Source organism: Perca fluviatilis, chromosome 22 (genome assembly GCF_010015445.1).
Source record: "Perca fluviatilis chromosome 22, GENO_Pfluv_1.0, whole genome shotgun sequence".
In the NCBI taxonomy this organism is placed as follows: Eukaryota; Metazoa; Chordata; class Actinopteri; order Perciformes; family Percidae; genus Perca; species Perca fluviatilis.
In genome coordinates this window covers 3,139,889-3,164,171 of record NC_053133.1, presented here as the reverse complement: position 1 = coordinate 3,164,171, position 24,283 = coordinate 3,139,889, and the positions used below count along the sequence as shown (strand labels likewise).

At 40.7% G+C, this 24,283-nt stretch overlaps 1 long non-coding RNA gene across 1 annotated transcript; it reads right to left on the bottom strand.

Moving 5' to 3' along the window:
* Nucleotides 1–1,095: 1,095 nt before the first annotated feature.
* LOC120552406 lies at nt 1,096–8,987 on the bottom strand. The gene is made up of 3 exons (XR_005637993.1): nt 8,823–8,987; nt 8,272–8,399; nt 1,096–1,182 (listed from the first exon to the last, which is right to left on the bottom strand). It is a non-coding gene; the product is annotated as an uncharacterized LOC120552406 (long non-coding RNA).
* Nucleotides 8,988–24,283: the final 15,296 nt, after the last annotated feature.

The following is a 24,283-nucleotide window of genomic DNA, read 5'->3' as shown; positions in this document are numbered from 1 at the left end:
TCAACATCACGTCTCCTTAAGTCCTCTAATATTTCCTCATTTATGTCATCAACACATCCATGATTCATGGAAATGTGTAAAACACAACAAGCCACAAAGAATGCTGCGACTTTTTGAGGACTGTACTGTAAAGTGCCTCCTGACCTATCCAAACACCTGAAGCGCATTTTCAGTAATATTTTCCTTTGTAATTATGTATGGTATGCAAAAATGGGAACTGATGCATCCATTTAGATGAGAGAAGTGTATGCACGTTGTGCACACGCTACATTATGGCCAAGCATGCGCCCCTAAAATAGCATCTGAATAACGCGCTACTGACTTTAGACTAGCGCCACTGACTTTAGACCAGGTTTTTCCTGGTCAGTGGCGGAATTGTTTTCTGAAACTGCAGAATAGCACAAAGTAACGTTTGCGCCGGAACACGCCTCCTCTTTTCGCTGAACCGCCCCCAGGAGCGCAAATACATTCCCTAATTTACCGACGTGCGTCTGTGGAGGGAAAAGTACGCTGTGCGTCGGGTGCAAAATAGGAATGATACATGCATCGGTGTACAAAGGCAATTGCGCTGAGTGCAAGATAGGGCCCGAAAGCTTGAGGTATGGGGCAGGCGCCTCGATCAGCAAAACATAGATGTCTTTGAGAACCTGAGTGAAGTTGTTGAAACCACTGATTCTGGAGCCACCACAGTGATCCCATGTATTAAGGAGCGCATCTCTTCCCTGAGAGGATTGTTCCAAAAATACTTCCCCAACAACAGTGCTCAGTATTCCTGGGTTATGGATCCATTCAATGCAGCAGGTTGGTATTTGGACATTTTATTGAATATTATACTCATATATTATACATGCATTTTATTCATGTTGTATGCTACTTACTAACTGGAATGGATTATTGTCAAACTGATTTCTTTGTGTTTATTATGCAATGACAAATAAAGTAAGCCTATTTATTTATATTCTGTCTGCAGCACCTGCTGATTTTAGGTCTGCTGAGGAGGACCAGTTTATTGAGATGCCATCTGACTCCACCCTGAGGCTCAGGTTCAAAGCTCAGACTCTGAGTGAATTCTGGTTTGAAGTGGAGAAGGAGTATCCACTCATCGGGTAGAGAGCTGTGTGCATTCTTCTTCCCTTTGCCACATCATATCTCTGTGAGATGGGCTTTTCAGCTGTTGCTTCACTGAAAACCAAGTACAGATCTCAGCTGAACATTGAGCATGACTTGAGGGTGGCAGTATCAAGCCTGCACCCCCGCTTTGAGAAATTGTGCAATGCACAACAGGCTCATTGCAGCCACTAATGCAGGGATAACTAGACCTGTCTTGCAAATGGATTTCTCTTCTTTTCTTTTTTTAACAGATTGCAAAGTGGCACTTTTATTTCTTTTCTATTTTTGAATAGAGATGCACCGGCGACTGGCCAGTCAGTCCGACATACGCCGATTTTATGCCGGTCAAATGCACTCGGATGATTAACATCTCAAGATCAGCGCACTGCCGCTCAATCATCTGTTCATGAAATGTTATAAAGTCGTAATTATACACGGCTCTCAGAGCAGTCTGCTCTCTCTCTCCCCTCTGAGGCTGAATAAGTGGAACATGAAAACCGCGGGTCCCGTGAAATATGACAGCTACAGTTTATTGGAAAAAAGCGTTGGGCACACTGACTTTGATGAATTTTTGGTGTTGATCAGACCCCAGATGAGACAAGAAGCTAACGTTAGCAAACGCTGCTGTGACTGTCCCTCTGCCTCTGACGCTGCAAGAGACGCTGTGTCAAAAAAAAAAAAAAAAAAGAGACGCTGTATTCCTCCGACACGCTGTATTAACGCAATTGTTTAAAGCACTTTCCAGGTTAGTGGGGATGCATACCACTCCACACCAACATTAAAACCGTAGTAATCTTCCCCTAGCGTTTAGTTTGTTGCTAAACTGTGTGTAAAATGAGTGGTGACATTTATGTTTTCAGGTAACGTTACTGTTGATGTTCAAACAGGCCTGCGTGTGTGTTTTGAGAAATATCTTTATACTGCAAGGCTATATTTATTATATTAAGTTGGTTATTGGATGTGAAAAGAAGGAAATGGTTCTAACATTGCTCTTTAGATGTGTGTGAATTTCCCACACCAGGAGTAATTTATATAGTTCTATTTTATAGTGATCCATTATCTGTTCAAAAAAGGTTATATGCAAAATGTAAAATGTTCCATTTAAGAAAAGCTAGAAAATAAATATTTGGGTGTGCTGTAAAGTGGTTAGAAAAAATTAAATCGGAATCGGCTAAAATCGGTATCGGCAGGTCAAAATCAAAGTAAATCGGAATCGGCCTAGAAAGTTCTAATCGGTGCATCTCTATTTTTGAACTTGATACACATTTTGACTCAGCTGCACTTTTATTTTCTTTATTTTTGAATTTCATGCAAGTTATGACACAGCTGCACTTTTATTTTCTTTATTTTTGAACTTGCTGTTATTGGATGTGGATCATTAGTTTGTATTTAGATACAACTTGTTACTATACTGATACTACTTGTTACTTCAATAAATTGGAACATTTTAAGCTTGTTGCGGATTTCATTAGCATTGTGTTGGGGAGATGGGGGCAGGTGGGGCTTGAAATTTCCCCCTTGTCCAAAGTGGGGAATGACTGAAAAAGTTTGAGAACCACTGGGCTAATGGATCCACGTTTGTATCTCATAAGTTACCCCACTAATAATGCCCGAAATGATACCAAACTACTTTTACACTAGTACAAATAGGTTATGTACTCATAAAACGATGTATTGGAAAGTTTTTAAGTACACCAGAAGTTTACGTAAATAACACATGCCCGATGGCTTCTTCTCTCTGCTGCTGCTGCTACTGCTACCGAGCATTAAGAGTGCTTAGGGACGTCTACAAATTACAACACCGAAAAGAGATGCAAAAGAAATATTTTTTAAAGTAAGTGCTGTAGTATAACTAGCAGGAGACAAATTATAATTGAGGTAAGTTTGGAGACATTACCTTATTTAATCATTAAATTAATAAATATTTTTGTTGTATCTCTTTTCGGTGTTGTAATTTGAAGATGTCCCTAAGCAATCGTCTTACTGCCAGTAGCAGTAGCAGCAACAGCAGCGAGCAGAAGCCAACAGGCAAGTGTTATTTACATAAACTTCTGGTGTACTTACAAACTTTCCAATCCATGCTTTTTATATAATAAGTATTAATTTCGGGCATTATTAGTGGGGTAACTTACGAGATACAAACGTGGATCCATTAGCCCCTGCGCTAAGCTATTCAGCTGATAACGCTAACTCTCCCAATGCTCGACCCAGGTGAAAAAAGCTTCTAGGGGGTTGTTTGGCTCCAGGTCATGGTGCAAAGGACCCTAGGGTGAAATTACTCCGAACCATCACTTTAAAGGAATACGCCACCATTTGTTGAAATAGGGCTTATCACGGTCTCCCCTGGCTGTAGATAGGTGGGCCAATGCATTTTTTGTCTCAGTGCAAGTAATTAGGTTGTTTTTTTGTCTTTTGTTGGCTCACTTTTACTCACAACATGCTAACCGGCAACATAGGATTCCATTCACTACGCTAAGCTAACTAGCAGCGGCGCTGCACCGGACTAAAACTATGCATGCACAAAAAATGCGTTGGCCCACCTATCTACAGCTAGGGGAGACCGTGATAAGTAGAGGTCGACCGATTAGTAGAGAAAGAACAGCACAACAGTATGTTTGTTTGCTTTCGAGGCTGAGATGATGCTAAACATTAGTAGTAGGCTAACTTACCTCAATCGGTTAAACACTGACAAAAATAAACGCAAGTCCGACCCAAATCGTCCACGATCCGTCTAGTGGCTGCTGCTGGAGAATTGAGATGTGTAGAATCGACAGCGCATTCATTTTAAAATCCTCAGCGGAGGAGCATCAACAACTGCCCGAAAGCACGGTAGCGTTATATGGTGCAGCGAGATAGAGAGTGAGTGAAGAGAGGGAGAGCCCAGCGGCGTTAGAACAAAGCCTTGACTCATTGAAATAAAACGTGTTTTCGCCGATTCATCTCTAGAAATGCGACTGTAGCAAGCATGTCACTATCGTTATCCACATTTATATTTACATGCAAAAAATGATATATCCAGCTTCAAAAAAGTCGAAAAGTCGGAAGTTAGAACGAATGCATTGTGCAAAGAGTGGTTGCTATGGAGACGATACACAGTGTTGAGTTCTGTTGACAGTTGCGTTGAGTTCCGTTGCTCTGATAGGTTGTAGGTCTATCCAATGAATGAGCATTATGTAAGGGTTAATGCCCGACGAGGTGTCCATTGTCAGGTATTAATGGACGACGGCGAGGCGTGAACCGTCCGACGCGCAACCGTCCGTCCTGACAATGGACACCTCGAAGGGCATTAACCCGCTTATACCATGGTCACTTGCCATATAATATATTTTTAAAACATTAGTTCATATTTTAATTAGTTTTACAATCGAAATCTAAAGTTTATCCAAACAATAACTCCGTTTCCCTGGTTACGCCTGACGGTTTGACTAATACCTGGAACAATCATTCCCATCCATCAGGTTCTTATGCAATGCAAACGTTGTTCTCTCCACCAGGAATTAGGAAGGACCTTAGATACGACTTGCCTCCCTTAGCAACCGGAGATATTTATATAGTCCGCTCAGCTGATAGAACCCTTCAGTTTAGCTACGAGCCAGAAAGCTAACGCTATGCTAGCAAGATCCAAAGTCAATAACATTGTGTACAGTTGGCAATCAGTAAAAATAATTTGACAGTATGTTGAACAACAAGACAAGCTAGCTATCCAGCCATGTCATTGTCCCCAAAACAATATAACGACTTTTACGAAGAATTTGATCCGCGATGTGTAACGTTACTGTCGGCTGCAGCGGCGCAGCCTGAAGCAGCGAGCTGAACTGTGAACGGGATGTGAGATAACGTTATTCGCTGTGAAACTGAGTCAGTCCAGAGGGCCAGTATAACTGACTTCTTGCAGCCTGTGTGTTTTAGCGCCATCCTGTGGTGTTCAGAGGACGATTTGGAAATAATAAATCCACATTTCCTTATTGATTTAATGTAGCGCATTCATTTAGAACAGTAAACAGTCAGTTTCACCGAACTCCTTTACTAGGTGTCCTACATCACTTTTTAATGGACACCCTGCAGCCAATCAGAATTGAGTATTCACCCAGACCATGGTATAAAATTCATATAAAGGACAAACTATTTACATTTCTTCAAAAAAGGCCCAAATGTATGCCAAATCTCAAAACAGTGACGCCATTCTTCTCTGTAGAACGGTTTCAGACTCACATTCTGACTAGAATCTGAGTAGGACCACGTCAGGCTAGTTCTAAACCGTTGGTTGGTGGCGTATCCCTTTAACTAGTCGCAAGTTTGCGGTAAAATGCAGTTGGGTTGTCGAAGTCAAAACACTATATGTAGCAGCTGTTATGTTATTAATTTGTTTACAATATTTTCAGGTTTCAACCAGTGCTGCTCAATCATAAAGACAGGGTCAGGGAGAGAAATAGATAGATTCATTAGGCATTGAAGAAAGAGTAGGAGAGGAGGACAGCATCCAACAGCGTGTCCTCCTCAGTTTTTGATACTTGATTGTATGAAAATAAGTATCTCACAATTTATTATTTCCAATTAGAACTATTCAAGTCAACTTGTAAAAATTCCAGTATGACGTTAGCATGCAGCTTCATGTGGCAGGGTATGTAATGTGCAGATGACCTGGAGCAGATGACCATATATGGAAACCTGGATCAGTATATCATGATACAGAAAAAAAAACTGTTGAAACCGGAGTGTTCAGAACAGTGGGAAATCTGAGGTTTTGGCTTACAGGGATTTCTTTTAAATAATGTTTACCTCATTTTTTGAAGCTTTTGCCACGTGCAATATGAACATCTGACATTGTAACGATATAGATATGACAAAATACAGAAAAGCATAATAGTTCAGATAAATCTGTGGGGAGATCCAGAGTTAATGAATGAACAGTATAACTACATATTACAGCACACTGTATCGTGAGCACAGTATGCAGTAATTGACTAGTTAATTTATATTTTATAATAATAATGTAAATCTGCAAAGTAACTAAAGCTGTGAAGTCAATGTAGTGGAGTAAAAGTTAAAATACTCAAGTTAAGTACAAGTAGGACCTACCTCAAAAGTGTACTTAAGTACAGCTCTTGAATAAATGTACTTAGTTACATCCAACCCACCCAAGATTATATAGCCTATATTTCTAGGTGAAGGACAAATTGTAAAGTAAAAACATTTCAACAATCTCCTTAACTGTCGTGTGGATTCACTTTACATAAGCAAGTATTTTGGATATTGATTTAACTGAAATAAACTTGAGCTTGGAATATGACTGAAATGTGTTCCTTCTAACAACATAGGAAGTTTATTTTAAAAAGGTACCCATCGTTTTTAGTTCCATAACTTGGCCACAAGATGGCAGTGGTTCACATTGTTATAAAAGTCACCTTGAGGTAACCCACTAGTTAAAGCCCATGTTGCAAGTTTAATTTTCCAACAAATTTGTGGTAATTGCTTGTTGGTAATAAACATTTAAACTGTTACTCATGTATTTGATGTTGTTAGGTATCACAAAACAGAATATAACACGAAAAAGTAGGTACTATTTTACAGCGGTTTGTCTTTCCCCCACAATGCATTGCATGACGTCACGTTGGGGAGACGACAGGCGAAAGCCCCGTCTCGGTTCACTGTCCCGGTCACGGTTTCTGCCACTGGTCTGGCAAAATATGGCTTCTGGTCTCGACCGAGTCAATGTGTCTTTATTATGTGTATAATAATATTGGGGGGGAAGTGAAAGGCAGCTTGGACGGGGATGCTATTCGGCTTTTCACAAGTTTAAACAGCTAGCAAACGAGTACCCACGTGTTTGCTAACGTTAGCGCAACAGTGTTAGCTTAGACTGCTAGTTAAATACCGGTATTACAACTGCCTCGAGCTGCGTCCACGTTGTCAACACAAGACATGTGGCGTTAGTGCTCCTTTGTATCATACTTTTATTGAATGAAATATTAAGCTTCGCTCCTACGAAATAGGTGTTTTTTTTGTAACATTACACACAAAGCTAACTGGCTATAGTTAGCCTGTATGTATGCTAGCGGGATTAGCTAACGTTGCGTAGCCAGCCAGCAACTTCGGCAATCGGCAGTAGTTTCGGCGAGCTAACCGCAACAGTATGTTGCCCACAATCAACCTCTGCTGTTAAAAGCAGTCAATCTGCAGTGATGTTTTGAAATGGAGACACATGGATGTGTTAGCTGTCGAGGTTAGCTCCCGACGGCTGCTTGCTGGCTATGCAACGTTAGCTAATGTCCGCAGCTAATGCATAGGCTAATTATCAGCGCCAGTTAGCTTTGTGTGTAACTAACTAACTAACAAAAACCATCTCGTAGGAGCGAAGTTTAACGTTTCATTCAATAAAGTTATGGTACAAAAGGAGCACTAACGCCACAAGTCTTATGTTGACAACGTGGACGCAGATATAGGAAACTCCGAAGGCAGTTGTAATATTTACCTAGCCGTCTAGGCTAACGCTGTTGCGCTAACGTTAGCGAAACGTCGGTGTAGCGTTAGCTAGCTGTCTAAACTTGTGAAAAGCTGAACAGCATCCCCATCCAAGTAATAAATAAACACCAGGCAAATATGTTGTTACTGGAGCTAGTAGGCTACCATCAAAACGCGAGATATCTAATCATGATATCAATCATATTTATGTGTTTACAACCATCGGGGGATTTCACAGGTGCGACTGGCAAGTTAGCACATAGCTAGCATGATGCCTTGTATTTTCTAGATCTAGATAAGTTTACCGGTACTTATCTGAACTAACGACATGATCACTGTCACTAGATATAAATAAAACGTTGACTTTCACTTGGTGCTATTCACGGACAGTAAAAAACCCTCTTCCTCATCCCAGTCAGTCACCATAGTTCTAGTAAGAGGCTGATACACGTCTCCCCAACGTGACGTCATCACCGAAAAAACCTGACAAAAACTGGCCTTTAACACTATTTGGAGACATTGTTAACAATGATATACATATATTGAGTGCTATATGTACCTATTAATCAACAGTGGTGGTTAACCTGCAACATGGGCTTTAAGTTACATGCACTCATACTAACTATAGACTGTATATAAAAATAGTGAAACACATAAACACATGAAAAGTGCCAGAGTGTGATGTGTGGGGAAGTGTACCTTGCAAGGCTGCGGAATGATGCAGTTAACGTTACAGGTCTTCCTAGGCTGCATAAGTATGAATATCCCTCTCCTCTCAAACAGTCCTCCAGTCTCCTACATGCTGCCTGGCCGTTAGTGTATCGTTACTTCACACACAGAAAAAGGCAAATGGGAGAAAGGTTTAATTGTTAACTACTTCAGTGGCAATGGTACTTTTTTTTAAACCAACAATCTACAGTACACTAACGTCAATGCATTCGGATAACGTTAACTTTGCTAGCTAGTGCATGATAGGGGATAACGTTTTCCTATTATTGCTTAACAGTTATAGAGGGACCTTATATCAACTTTATATAATGCTGGACAAACATGAACCAAACTGTGATTCAGAGGCCCGGTGTTTTATTGTGCTGAAAAGCAAACGATAAAAGAATATAACGGGCCGAAATAAGAGTCAAACTTAGCTAACGTTAGCTAAAGTTAAGTTAGCTCGAACGTTAGCTAGCTAGCTAACTCCTATTAAGCAGTATTTACTTCTATTTCGTAGTCTATGGTTTAACGTCACTTACTTGTGGACAAGCTCCGGTTTAACTGACAAACTGGGACGGCCTTTCGACTGCACAGTCACCTGCCAGTTGTTTTGGCTGTTGACTTTGTGTGTATTTATTTATGTATTTGAGTTTCGCCGCCATTAGCTAGCTACGTCAATAAACTGACTTGTGTTCGCGTCTTCATGTTCCGCGTGCGGTCCTGTGTGGCGGGGTCACGCTGGTCACGCACGTTTATATACAGACTCAAACCAAAACCAAATTATGTGACGTCAAAATGTCCTCCATGACCTCTGGTAGATCCGTTTTTATAAAAATAAATAAGATCCGTTAATAAAGTTCCCCAGTTTATTAACATTCTGTATAACCTTCATGAATCGGTTGAGTTTACAGTGCCTCTCATATAATTGTTTTAATTCACAAAGTTAAGAGATTTCAAGTGCCTCGTGACAATGAACAGGAAGCATTGCGAAAATAAATGGGTGATTTTTTTCCAATGTCTTTCAAGTTACCTGTTAAATAACAAGTAACTACACACCATTTTTTGCCACTGGAACACAAAACTTGTTGATGGAAAAGCTGACATGTTGTCTGCTGACATAAGCCTTTTTCACAGCAGATATTTTGACTTTGCAGATAAACCACAGGAGACTATTACATTAATGATGATTTTATTCCATTTAAGTGTCCAAATAAGCCATGCCAATAAGCCAGCACGCACAGTTTCAGGGCCCTGGAACCAGCAGACATAAAGGGAGTGCAGATATTAATAATGTTATTACACCTATGCCATTACATTTCAAATATTTATAGTGAAAATGACTTTATTCTATGATAAATGGACAAAACCACACCTTATCTGTCAGATGAATGAGATAAGATTCCATGTTTAACAGCAGGAGGATTACAAGGTGAGAAAGAGTCTGCAGTTTTTTGGGTGCATGGTGGGTAAGTGTTTGGGAGGGACAGCGGTAATCTATTCTTCATTCAAAAGGGAAAACTGGATATATAAACCATTGCTATGATACATAGCCTACAACAAAACAGCGTTTGCCCATATCAACCAGCTGCAGCACAGAATCTATTCCTGGTCCCTCTGCTATGACAATTTTGTATTAGTTTATTTTGTAATGTGTAGGTATGTGGAGCTTTTAAAAGACACGTTGAAATGAATATACCTATACAAGTAATTATGAGGGCCGAAAAAAGTTGACGAGGGTTGACGATTGGCCATGGTGTGTGTGACACAACGCAAAAACTACTAGGGCGACTGATGAGTGCGTTCCATTTAACTCGGAACTCGGAAGCTGGAGCTGGGAATGACGTCACAACCGAGTTGAATGCGATCCATTTACAAGTCGAATTTTTCATTGTGGGGTTAGCTCTACCCAGGAATAGGCATCGTTAGCATTACCAATTGATAACAATCCTTGACACTGTTTTTTGTGCATACAAGCAGGGTAAAAACAAGTCCACAGAAGTACTAATACACCATATGTTACTACAGCTTTCACTACTGTTGATACACAGGATAACCTCTTCTCTTTGAGGGCAATCAAGCTGAGGCCACTGCAGGAACACTGTATTTCTGTTGACAAAGGATGATATTTTTCAGCCAGTAGCAGGATCTACTGAAGCTAGTTACACAAGCTGTCTCTCTACACAATGGTTCATCTACAGTTTCTCAGCTGACCACAGATCCAGCTGTTATTAAACCACTGTGGTCTTTCCACTGAGGAATTTGACAGAATGTTTCAAGCATCTCAATAAAATGGGTCAAGGGCTTGGGGAAGAGGCTATCCAATCCCTGTATCTGACATCATCATCCACCATTTCTCTCACATGTTTTTGTTTGGTTTCCATCATGGCTAAGCAACGCGACACAGTCTGTTGAAAAGGACTCAAAGCAAGCAGCATTTTTTTATTTGCTGGATACACTGAGCGGAGAACAAAATTCAGAGTGAGGGCAACATCTGGCACAGATCAAACGAAGAAAACGAAGGACAGAGTTGTTTCCATTTTCTGGAATGAAAGCTTGCGAAACAACCCCACTTGACATGACATTGCAAAATGATTTGCTCTGAGAGTTTTGGGAGAGCAGACTGAAAAACATTACCTCACTTTGGGAAAGTACACCCAGATGAGCAACATGAAGGCCTGGCCAGCTGAGAAATTTTATATAACATATGGTGTACCAACACCAGCTGCCACAAAGAGTATATCATAGCTTCCAAGTACTGCTTGATCCTGCTGCAATATAAACCTTCCATTTTGTATCTCCACCTGATTGTGTAAATTACCATGGTACACACTGTATGGCAATGGAGAGGAAACCTCTGTCTTTAATTATTCATATGGCTATAACAGTGGGCCACAAACAGTACAAGGCCTTCCAGCCATCCAGCACAAGCTTAACCATGAATTATGTATGAATTGAAGAGACTTTTGTGTCTACATACTCTGTTTAGGGAGAAATGCTACTCAGGTTTGCCCTGTCAAAACTCTAGGTTGTTAATTGTTTTCAGAATCATAATCTGCAAAGTCTTGACAAGCTCAAATCCAACTTACTCCGTTAAGTTTTAGTGTTGTTCTTTTACACTTTAGTTTCGGCGCATGTAACTGCCTAAGGCAGTTCATCCCAAAGTGGGTTCCCCCAGGGGTCCTTGAGGTGGTTCCCGGGGGTCCCCAGCAACAAGAGAAATCATTTATTTTTTTACTATAATTCCATCCATAAGTAACACAATGACAGAATGTATGTCTATTTTGGACATGGGTTTCATACCAGGGGTTGATGCATAGACTGTATAAGTGAAGGGGTTAGGGTTAAGGCTGTTTTATGCTTCTGCGTCAAATCCATGCCGCAGCTACGCCATTGCTCCTACGGCGTCGTGACCCTTTTTCGGAGAAACAGACACAGTAAAATCCATTGACCTAGTTACTGTAACCAGAAAATAAGTCTGAGGTTATTTGTGAGGTGTCTGCCAGCCAGTTTATGTTATGTTAGCAAGCAAACTTTAGCACAACTGCTTGCTAGCGAAGTGCTAATTTACGTTACTGACAAATAGACACTTTACAAACCGATAACCCTGTCATTGTAACCAATATGTCTGAGTGTCCTTGCGGTCAAGGGAGGTTCGGAGGGAGTACGCCGTCAATTCGACGCAGAAGCATAAATCAGCCTTTCAGCGCTGTATATTAGAGAGAGTGTGGCCAACTAGGGAATCGAATGTTCTGAGCTATCCCGTTATGCGATTGGTTCCGAGGTGGTCACGTGTTTCATGGACTCCATGTTGGATACCAATATTCATCTGATTCCCATTGACATAGTGCAGAGAATAGTGGAAACATTTCATAAATTATTTTTAAAATGGCATAAATCACGGAAAAAATGCCAAACTGCACGTTTGGCACTGAAAGACAGAGAAGTGGCAAAAAATTTCACAAGTCCCCCCGTGAACCAAAAAGGAAAAAAGTATGGGAGCTAAAGGTGAAAAGAGCAAACTGGAGGCTAGCTAAGTGACTACTCATTATTGTGTGAGGTAAATGTCAATTTCTCTCTTCGATATGATAACAAATTACATAGGACAAATATAGTAATACCATCGTTAATGTGTACCATGCTGTCACATAACTTCCCTGTTTGTCTGGAAAGACATTGTGATGAAAAGTGGCAGCACGGAATGAAAAAAAATCATCTGGTAATACAATTGACATGCAATAATATATTATTGTGAAAGGAAGTATAAAACGGTTTTCTAATTATGAGCTTAGCCCTTAAAATGTTAAAAACAACCGTTTTGTGCCTGTTCGGAATGGGCCAAATCCTTGGTACCCAGTATTTTCTTTCCAAACTTTAAAATAAATATAATCCTGCGTGTTCATCTCTAACGTGTTTGTGTACGATTAACTTCACGCCATCCGCAATCAATAAGCCTTTTAGGGATGTAGCAACTCCCCGCCCCCACTGCTGTACTGCGCATGCGAGACACACACACACACACACACACACACACACACACACACACACACACACACACACACACATTCCTCGATTTACAGTTAGATATTGGGTCTCCATATATTCCCTGTGTCTTAGTGTTGATTCATTCAGCATTCAGAGTGACTGATTCTCTGCCAGCAGAGATGGCTATTTAGATTGACACTGCAGCTCACTGCCCACTCAGAGCTACAAAATGCTACAAGGACACTGAATTCATTCAAAAGAACACATTTTTGTACAGCATGTACAGTAGGTCTACTGTTGATGTGTATCGTGTGTCCGTGTGGGTTGTACAGTATGTATCAGAAACTGAGCTGTACTGACCATGCTGCTGCACCACAAGCAAATTCCGCCAGTTGTGGCTGTGTGTGGTAATTAAACTTGACTTCTTTCCACATAACTGGCCCTCCTCAGGTTGATCATATGAGCTTTACCTGTCTGCTGCACTTTGGAAAGATCTCACATAAAGCACAGAAGCTCGAATAAAAACTTCACCATGATCCTGTTTACCTGACTTCAGTTAAGTTAGGATGAGCAGATGTAAACCTCTCTTGCTGTATAGCCTACTTTCATCCAAAAGTATAGTTCTAATTGAGTGTAAGATATAAAATAAAAAGAAATCCAACAAATTATAAAGTGAAATACAATACACAATTTGACAAGTATTTCCTTTCTATGTAAGCATATAATAATGAAACAATATGTTAAAAGGACAATTATGTGATCTGTTTTACTGGGTGCACTTTAAATCTTCCATATCTTTGTACTTTAACGCTAAATATATTATAAGGTGTTAAGCAGTGGCGGCAGTTAGAGGGAACTACAAGTCTATGAAACCTGTATTACACAACATTTGGCTTATTATTCTTTATATTACAGCCTGGACTGTTTCTGCGTCTGCTGAGGAAAGTAGCATCTCATGCATACAGTACGTTTGACATTTATCACATTCAGAGAATGTTATCTCTTCGTGAAGAGCCAGCTGCTCAGACGTTAGTGGAAAGGGCATGTCCCGGACTGGCATGAGGAGGCGTGCGAACAGAAGAATGAGAAGAGGATGGATTACTTTAGGAGGAGGAGGAGGAGGAGGAGGAAGAGGGAAGGAGTAAGGACAGTGCTCTTAAATCTGCATAATCCCCTTGACAACAAAGGCGGACAGTGCGGGATGAGCATGGCGGTACGGACCACCCTGGATCTGGCAACCCAACAGACAGAAAGTCAACGACCAGACGGAGTCCAGCCACCGCAGTTTTGCTGACGAGATCTGACAGTGACAGAGCATTTGTGGAGCCAGAGTGGTTGCATTTGTGTAGACTGCTGTCTGTTCAACAAACACACACAGTCACACACACACACACACACACACACAAACACACACAGTCACACACACACACACACATATACAGGCAGAGGAGACATAAACGAGCTCACACAAACAGACTAACTGAGAAACAAATAGTCCCGCAAAATAGATCTAGACAAATATTCACATAATGAGAAAAGCAAGGGAGGAACTTTGGGTTTAACATGGGGGGGGGGGGTTCTGTAACCCCCCCATCTCCCCCCTGTAAATTACACCTATGAAGAAAAGAAGACATCAGTGAACGTACACACACACGCACACACACCTGATTTCAGACATAAGTGCTGTCCACATCTCTAGTTTTTGCAGAAATTTAAAGGGAAAGTCCAATATTTTTTCTTTTTCTTGAGGCTTTTTATCATTCTGTAGCTTCCCAGCAGTGTTCAAATCCAAACACTCACATTTTGGTCAGTGTATGTATGTTTTAGCGTCAAATGCATATTTCATAAACCTTTCTTTCCCTTGTGGTTTATGTATGTGGTTTCTGTATGATGTCATTGCTTGAGTACAGTACAGTAACTTGCGGTTGGCGCGACCCCATGTTTCGGAGAAGAAGCAATGAACTGCTGTGGATGCCACGTTAGGTCGGATCCGTAAGTCGGAATAACACTAGTCTCGCATTGTCAGACCTTCCTCCACAGCACTGCGGAGGAAGGTCTGGCTAGTCCACACAGCATTCTGGGATAGGAGAAAAACGTGCTCTGGCATTTCTTTAAACCAATCACGTCATGGCTGGCACTAAGCACCAGATGGTGCCATAGTGCCTCTACAAAATTGGTGGAACATGTGTATCTTCAAAAGTGAAAAGAGCGAAAAGAGCAAAATCCAGCGTTTATATGGAAATATTGAATAGCGTAGCTTTAACTGAACTGCTCTAGCAAATTTGTTTATGATGATTTTTTTTAAAACCTTTTATTGACAGCACAGCTCAAGATCAACAGGAAAGGGAGGAGAGAGAGGAAACGACATGCAGCAAAAGGCATCAGGTCAGAGTTGAAGCCGGGTCACTGCAGCAAGAACTTTGCCACATTTGAGGTGCACACTCTACCAGCTGAGCTGCAGGGGCACCTTTTCATAGCATGCTAGCATTGTGACGACAAAAAATGACATCAGCAGGAGGGTAGTCTATATCCCATGACCTTCCACTTCCGGGATTGTTTAGGTGTCGGCGGAAATTCTGCTGGATGTCCCTCTTTTCGGCCGGATGTCCGTCCCCTTCCTCTGTCTCTGTGTTGGCGTTCCAAACTCCGGTGGATTTGTGAGGACTATGGTTAACTGCTCCTCAGATCTCTGCAGGGTAAATCCAGACAGCTAGCTAGACTATCTGTCCAATCGGAGTTTTCTCTGGCACGACTAAAACTACTTTTGAACGTACACACGTTCCACCAAAACAAGTTCCTTCCCAAGGCTATTTTGCAGAGGCACCATGGCTCCGTCCGGCGCTTAGCACCGCCAAGACGATTGTGATTGTTTAAAGAAATGCCAATAAACCAGAGCACGTTTTTCTCCCATCCCAGAATGCTGTGTGGACTAGCCAGACCCTCCTCCGCAATGCTGTGGAGGAAGGACTGGCAATGCGAGACTAGCAGGAGGGATACATCACTGATTTGGTCAGAGCAAAATAACAACACTAACCCAAGAAAACGGCTAAGATGAATGTCGGGATGTCAGACTCAATTACAAAAAAGGCAGTCTGATACACACCCACTCACAGGGCAGAAATGCTGTTATGTGTTTGTGAGGAGTATTTTGGACAGTCATGGCTTAACCCCCACACTGTAACCACAACTGTATATGCCCAAAATTTACTTTTACCCCTTACTTAATCTCAGGTTTGGTCCTTACAATTATAGAATTGACAGTCAACACACACGCACGCACGCACGCACTCACACACACACACACACACACACACACACACACACACACACACTTGTGTTTCCTCCCCTCTGCTTCTGTTCTCATCTTGTTATCTTGTCCATTCTGTCATGTTTTTTCTTCTCGTCTCTTTCTTGCGTGCAAAGCTTTCCATCGACACAAGACCGACTTGTAAGCAACAAGCAGATTGTGTTCTGTTCCCTCCCTAAGCTGCACAGCCCGCTGAGCTGTTGCATTATTTATGTTTGTCATTATTCTTCCTTTGAGCCACAGAAGCACATGCTTTCCAAAATATTGTTCATTTTCCCATGTGACTGTTCTTTTGTGAGAAAGGAATAAGAGGCGTGGTTAGATAGATAGTGATACACCATGGCATGCCTGCAGGGTCAAAGAGGCTGAGAAGGTTGAGTATGATTCAGAAATGGCAGAACTAAATAATGCCATACAGCCATTTGCATTAGATCAGACAGAAAATATATCCAGCTGCATCACTTTAGTCTTAAAAAAAGCCGGGGGGGGTGGGGGGTCTGGGATTACGTAAACATTGACGATAAGGCTAACTTAAGTGTATGTATGCATTTATATGTGTACATATGTGTGTATATATATATATATATATATATATATATATATATATATATATTATAATATATATATATATATATAGAGAGAGAGAGAAATATACATATATATTTTTATATATATATATATAAATATATATGTATATTCTCTCTCTCTTCAGTGGTTCCCTGTAATACTGCAATACTTCTGTAACATGTTTATACTATTTATCTGTTTATGTTCATTGGACTAAAATGATGAAGTCTGCTTCCATGGAATTTGTGTATTCTGAAACAAAAAAGGTGTGCTATGTAACAAGCCTGTGAAAAATTCAGTAAAAAAACTTGAATTCCGAAAAAAAGACAAAAAAGCAGCTTTTAGTAAATGTTGGTGGCTGGGTAGCTCAGCTGGTAGAGTGCATGCCCATATATAGAGATTTACTCCTCGATGCTGCAGCCGTGGGTTCGATTCCGACCTGTAGCCCTTTCCTGCATGTCATCCCCCCCCCCCTTTCATGTCTTCAGCTGTCCTGTCAATAAAGGCCTAAAATGCCTGTAAAGAAGTTTTAATAAAGCCAGCCCTTGACATTTTCACCCACCCTGCATTATGTGTGAATATTACTAATATTATAGTTTTCAAATGTCTTAGTAATTGTTGAAAGGTATGAGGTTTTTTCTGCCATAATCACTTCTCAAAAGTCCATGATTATCCATGAACCATGCCCTGAAAATTACTGCGCGTTATATCACTATATAAACCATCTCATATCATTTGTTGTTATTTCACAATAATCAGTTGCAGATGGGAATGTCTCATTGGTTGGCCTCATCACATGTCTCAGTAATCTTAGAAAAACAGAGCCTAGAAGAAAAAGATCTCTCTCCTAGATTCAATGACACACCACTTTTGCACCTGTTTTTCATTTCTACTTCCACTAAAGGATCACTGTCTAAAAAACCCTGTCACATGATGAGGTCACAATGACATTATTGGGACAATTCTAGTATTTCTAAAACCACAACATGAACCGAATCGGAATGAAACACAATGATGGCTTGAAATAAAACCAAATGCATACTGTATTATATGTCCACATCTAAAGACACAAGTACATTGATACCAAATGTCTTTTAAACAGCCTACTATAAAAAGATCCACATTTGTGTTGAAGTCTAGTATTGAGTTACAACTTATTGTCTGTAATACAAATGAAGTCTGGACAAATGTGATGTTTTAATGTGCAGAATCTCATGACTCAAACCTAAAAAAAATCCCACTTTACTAAGCCTGAATGTCAAAGACAACTTGAAATTTTTGCACAGTTCATCTCCATCACTAGCCATGGCTGTTTCCAGAGGCCGCTGAAAGCATGCCCTTGTAATTAGCAGGGATTTATTATGTAGAGGAAATTTATGGGGTCAGTCTGGAATGAAATTGTACCAGTCAGGATCACATCCATCCTGGAATAGGTCAACACACACACACACACACACACACACACACACACACACACACACACACACACACACACACCCACAGCCTTTCTATTCTGCCTCCCAGTGAGCATTGCAGCATGAATATGGCCATTCGAAGCATCACAGTGTCAGAGAAATACAGTAGACAGATTTGTTTTCTTACTGAGCGTTAGATGAGACGATCAAAACTGAACCGCGATCACGGAAGGCTTGTATCATGTGGACGCGCCGACAGTTTGGTTGTCATTACTTAGAATTCCTCATGGGGGAAGACAGAAACTACGCATTACAGCTTTAAAGAAAAGCCTCTGGATACGTAAGAAGGGTGCATTTTTTTAACGAGCAGCTGGTCCATTCAAAGTGAGTCAAAGTTCACCTGGCGGAGTGTGTTTGTTCAGCGTCACACTACACTGCTCACATCCAACAGCTTCTCTCAGGGGTGTACAAGCCCCCAGTGAGAGAATGGTACCCATACAGTATGATTGCTGTGGGGAAACTAAACTCTGAAAGAGCTTTCTTCTTCTTCTGAAACATAACAAACCTCAGCTGGCCTTCGCCACAGCGAGGAGGACAAAGTTCACACCAGGCAGTGCGCCGTGCAATCAAAGCTTCTCTGACATCCAAAATTATACTCATTACAGTATCTTATTTTCCTTGAATAACATCTCATTTAGCTATCTTGGGCATCCACTGTAATTCAAACACGAGATACAGATTACAGTGGGGGTGAGGATTCTCTTGCACTTTAATGGTGCATTGTTGACAACTCAACTGCAATTTTCAGCAGGCGGGTTCTTCTCGATCAGCCATCATAGGGCATGTGGATGATAAAGAAGGTTCCTCTGTTGCTCTCATATGGCCATTATGAGCACTTAGTTTAGTTCAGTTTATTGGTTTACACATATACAAATACTACAGATTAATATACACATAATCAATAAAAGATGTGATGGAGAGATGCAAAAAACCTTCAGAGGGGCTTAATCTGGGCACTCTCCAGTGCATACTCCAATTAAAATAGAAAGAGGAAAACAAGCCACAACTAAAATTACACACTATATCAAATCACAGAATACATATGAAAGGTAAAATAATTTCAGGAGTTACACGGGTTGTTTACAAGACATCCCATAGGGATAACATTGTGCAGACAAAAACCAACCTTTAAACAGCTTTCTTAAATTGTACAAAAATCTGATGATTACTTGTTGGCATGCAAGGCATATTTCCCATCAAAAGAACAAAAAAAAGACAATACTGCTCACAATCATTATTGATAATGCAAAAATGCAATTAAAATAATGGCAGGGAGGGATAACATATCAGCTCTGCAGAAACAAACAAGGTTACAAGGTTCCGGTCTGTCCAGAGATATAAAGAACAATGGGATAAAAGAGGGGCTTGTTAGTGTATCCAGAGCTGCCAGAGTCCGCTGCCAGGTTGACCTCATTACTGAGGCTTATACTAGTCCCAGAGTTGATGAGGGTCGGAGCGGCACAGATAAATGCCCTCAACAGACACGACTACCCCATGCCAAGAATGCCTGCTCATTTGGCATGCAGCAGTGAATCAGACCCACGCAAACCGTTTTGCTCTGAATCCTCAAAAACATCAGCATGTTCATGAAGGAAATGAAATATTACTTGATGTTATGCGTGACTGGGAGCAAAAACAATGACCACAGAGATCATGCAGGGATGAGTATTTGCATTTCGTATGACCATTTTCTTTACTAGTATCATTGTGTGTTGTGAAATAGAGACAACCTATCAAAAACAAAAGCATCTGGGCGAGTTCACAGAGGGTTGCTGTAACCTTTGCAATGCGTGATAATAGTTGTGCATGTTGTGTAAAAGTGTGACAGTGCCCCCAGCAGTCTGGATGTTGACATGTGTCTTGGAAGAGATTCCGTCCACCTTATGTTAGTACTGAAAAAACAATTTATGTAACAAAAATAATCTAAGTTGAAGTTTGGCCATGTTAAAGTTAAAGGGTACACGGTGTGAAATTGTATTTTGCATTCAAACGAATAGTGCTCTCTAGCGCCTCGCTTTTTCAAATTTGTGTTGCAACTACGGTAGCCGTTATGTACCAAGAAGCTATGACAACGTGTCTTCCAATTTTCTCTTTTTTGGCGACAAGGATTCCTTCTCCTGTGGCTCGGCATAAGTATGATCCTCCATTATGAACTAAAGTGCAGTGCAAATTTGCAAATTTGCAAATTTGCAAATTTGCCGGGGCAGTGACTCAGCGCCTCTCACTGATCTCCTTCTCCTTGGTTTAAGTCATGTGACGCTGGCTCTGAATGAAAACGCGTTGTGGATTAGCTAGACAGGTCAGCTAGTGCTTTATGTCCCTCTCAGCGATTATGATTATTTAATTATTAAATGGCGGAATGACATGGAAGCCTCCTTGGACTTGCCCGTCCAATGTAAATACAGATGTGAAATTCTTTGCTTACGAGAATAAGTCAGATCATTGGCAGAGGTCATTTTACACCAATGAGGACATATTTATGAAGGAAGATATTGATTTTAACCAATAAAATACTTAAAACACTACACAGTGTAACTTTAAATTTAAGCCATGTCTGACTTTCATGGAGGAGCTAGGCCATCGCCAGTCACCTTTTTATTAACAGTGACCAATAACTTTCCCTAACCTAAATCCACTGTTTTAGTTGCCTAACGTTACTATATCTTAGCCATAGTTTATTTCTCATAACTACAATCTTTTCCTAACCTCCGCAGTTGCCATTCACAGATACTGCAGTAAGTAAAACGTTTGCATTGAAAGTAATGCAGTTTTTCAGAACTGTCCAATATCAGTGCTGTGGACTGGTGATATGGTTGGTATATCGTGATATGGTTATATTGAAACAAAAATAGAGAGGAAGTCCATCCCCTTCCGGTGTCCCCATGGGACCATATTAGAGACAATTACTTTTTGATCCCTTTTGAATTGTGCCATGAATTAACTATACTGAAATATGTTTAGAATATGTAGGAGAATAATTGAAAATAATAATAATAATAATAATAATATAACAATAATGAAGACATTGCACCATAAATTGATTGATTGAAAGGACACACATTAGAACACATATGACATTTGTCACTTTAAAAGATCATTTTGCAAGTCAAGAAAGCCGCAATTTGTCGTGGGACCCTTTTAGGTAGGTAGGTAACTTAGCTACGTTCCACACACACATGTAACGTTATCTTACCTGATGTGTTTTATCCAAGTTTGTCTTTTTGTCAGCCAGTAAGCAAAAGAACGAGCAAGACCCATTGCTCGCGTAAGTAACGTTACACACACAGGCATCGTAGCTTCAGCGAGACGCCACTCACGCAACTTTTGGGTGCGTTTCTAATTACGTATTTTCACTGTCTCTTACTTCAACAGTTTTACGACAAACTGCAACTTGGTGGTGGTATGGTGGTCCACCGGAAGGGGAGGGACTTCACCTTTCTTTAGATCCGCACACCAAATTACTCACGTTAGAAGGATTTTAATGCTGTGTAACATTTTGAGCACCAGGCTCTTGGTCAGACATCTGATAATTACAGAGTCGCCATATTAAATACCCATAATGCATATACTAGCAGAAGTGACATACCACATCTGTTGCAAATAGTCAACATCAAAGTAGTATGTATATAAATATTCAAGTAAATGCATTATATATTGAGCATATACACCAATAGTATCAAGGCTATGTATATACCAAGCAGTGTTGTAGTCAAGACCACCTAAACCGAGACCAAGTCATCACCAAGACCAGAGTGTATCGAGAATGAGACAAGACGAAGACTTTGAGGGTTTGAGACCAAGTCAAGACCAAGACCAAGGCAGGGTGAGACCGAGTCAAGACCAAGACTAGATATGTGTTAGACAGCCAGAGCTTCTTCTACTGTCTCTTGCATTCACTTTCTTGGGAGTGCGTGTAAAGGGAGGCGGGGAGAGGGGGGTTTAAGATAACAAATTTCAAGTTAGATATGAGCCAAGTTATTGGTTGCATATCCAAGTTTTAACACATATATCAGACAATGCACAGCCAGTTTGGCAAAATCCCTGCAGTTGTGGTCTTGACCGGTCTCGAAATAAAATTCAGAGTCTTCTTATTCCGAGACCGAGACAAGGACGAGTTCAAATGTGGTTGATTCTGAGATGTGAGACCTTCAAAAATTGGTCTTAAGACCGGTGTTGAGACCAAGACCAATCTCGAGGACTACAACACTGATACCAAGTGTACAAAAAGATACATAAGGAAGATAATGATGTACACAATGGAAAATACCAGTATATATACACATGATGTACCCCCATAGGTAAGACCTTCAAAGGCCTCAGGCTAAACAGGGATTCCTTGATTTATAGTTAGATGTTAGCATGCTGACGTTAGCATTTTGCTCAAAGCTGTTCCTAAGTACAGCCTCAGAGAGCTGCTAGCATGGCTGTAGACTCTTAATCTTGGTTTTACTTTAAGGCCACAATTTCCACCTGGACACTAGAAATATCAAATAAAATATAATGCACACTCCATGTGCTTTCCTCTAGTACCATCTTCAGGCCAAAATGACACACAATATAATCACAGAACCACATTGGTAGTAACTTGTTGAGCACATTCACACTGTAAGGTTGACAAACCCTTTTGATTTTTATGACCCACTGGTATTTCCTCTAGAGACACCCTCAGGAAAAACATGATATTTTTAGCCCCACTGCTGGTAAGGCTCTAAGAATAGAAAAACAATCATTGTTCACGGCTTCAGTTAATAACCCCACATCCCATAGTGGGATGTAATATAATGGCAGCCTGTAGGGGCCACTAGAAAGGCTTTCGATATTATTGAATATTTGCACTGGACTGGAAATCCTCAGGGGAGGCATTACCATCACATACTGACTCTTAATTCTTCTGCTTTGATTCAACTTTGCTTCACTGAGGATGTGATGATTTATTTTAAGATGGCTTTCAATCGGCCTGTCTCTGTTTTATGTGATATTTGAGAACCTCGTGGTTGGCCGAGCCATTCAGTACATGCCAAACCCATGTGTGGAAGGCCTGCTGGAGCCACATGTGTTTCTTGTGCATCGAGTGCCAAACGGAATTGCCATCAAACCATTTCTGAAGTGCAGGAGAACCTGGACGTGTTTAGAGAGCATAACACACTGTATTTCAGTCAGATTGAAGGGGCGACAGTCAACAACATGGATCTCATCATACGCTTTCCCTGAGTGAGAAGAAGAAGAAAGTGAAATTAGTGTTACTGGCCTTCATGTTACTCCAAGAAACCATTATGGGATATCTGACCAAAAATTGACCTTGCAGCCATGCAAGCTTGAGTGCACACACACAAATGTGAAGGACTGAAATATAATATGCCACATGGGGATAGGGAAAATAAAAGTTACCGTATAGTCATATGACTTGCTGTGATCGTATTTAGTAAAAACAGCTTCAAAGCCTCTTGAAAACCTGCTGGTACACTCTGTTACTCAAGTCAAGTAAAGATAGTTTTATTCATATAGAAATATAATAAAAATATATATAAAAATATATGTAACTTTCAGTTTGTGATGATTTTAGCGGCCACTTTGTTTGTGTTTTTACCACACCTGCTGTCATGAAGGTCTTTTTTTTACAGTGCCAATATTATGAAAAAAACACTTTTTCTGGGATTTGGGGTGTTCTTTTCTGTCTCTGGTGCTTCCACACACATACAAACTTTGAAAAAAATCCATCCATGCTGTTTTGAGTGAGATACAGTTTCTGAATGTGTCCTGCCTTCAGTCTCCTGGTGAGCTGTTCAAAATCGGCTCGGACTGTGACGTCACAGTCCGAAATGAGCTGGCTAACCGCAACCGTTAGCTCGTAGCGTTAGCATTAGCATGCTAACGCTAATGCTAATGCTAATACTAGCATGGTACCTCGTTCTCAATAGCAAAGCACTGCTACAACACACACAAGTTCACCATAATCTACAAAAGAACTACTTATATGTGCGCCCTCATTTAGAAGTCTCCCAGCTAATCCTGCCTTGTTGACTGAAGTTGTAGAAACAGCCTGTCTTTTACTTCTATGGAGCTAGCTAGCTGACATGATCTACATCTGAGCTACTGAGCATGTGCGAGTGCAATCAAAGATAGTACAGAAGAAGAAGATGAAAAGAGGTCTCACTCTGTAGCTAAAACA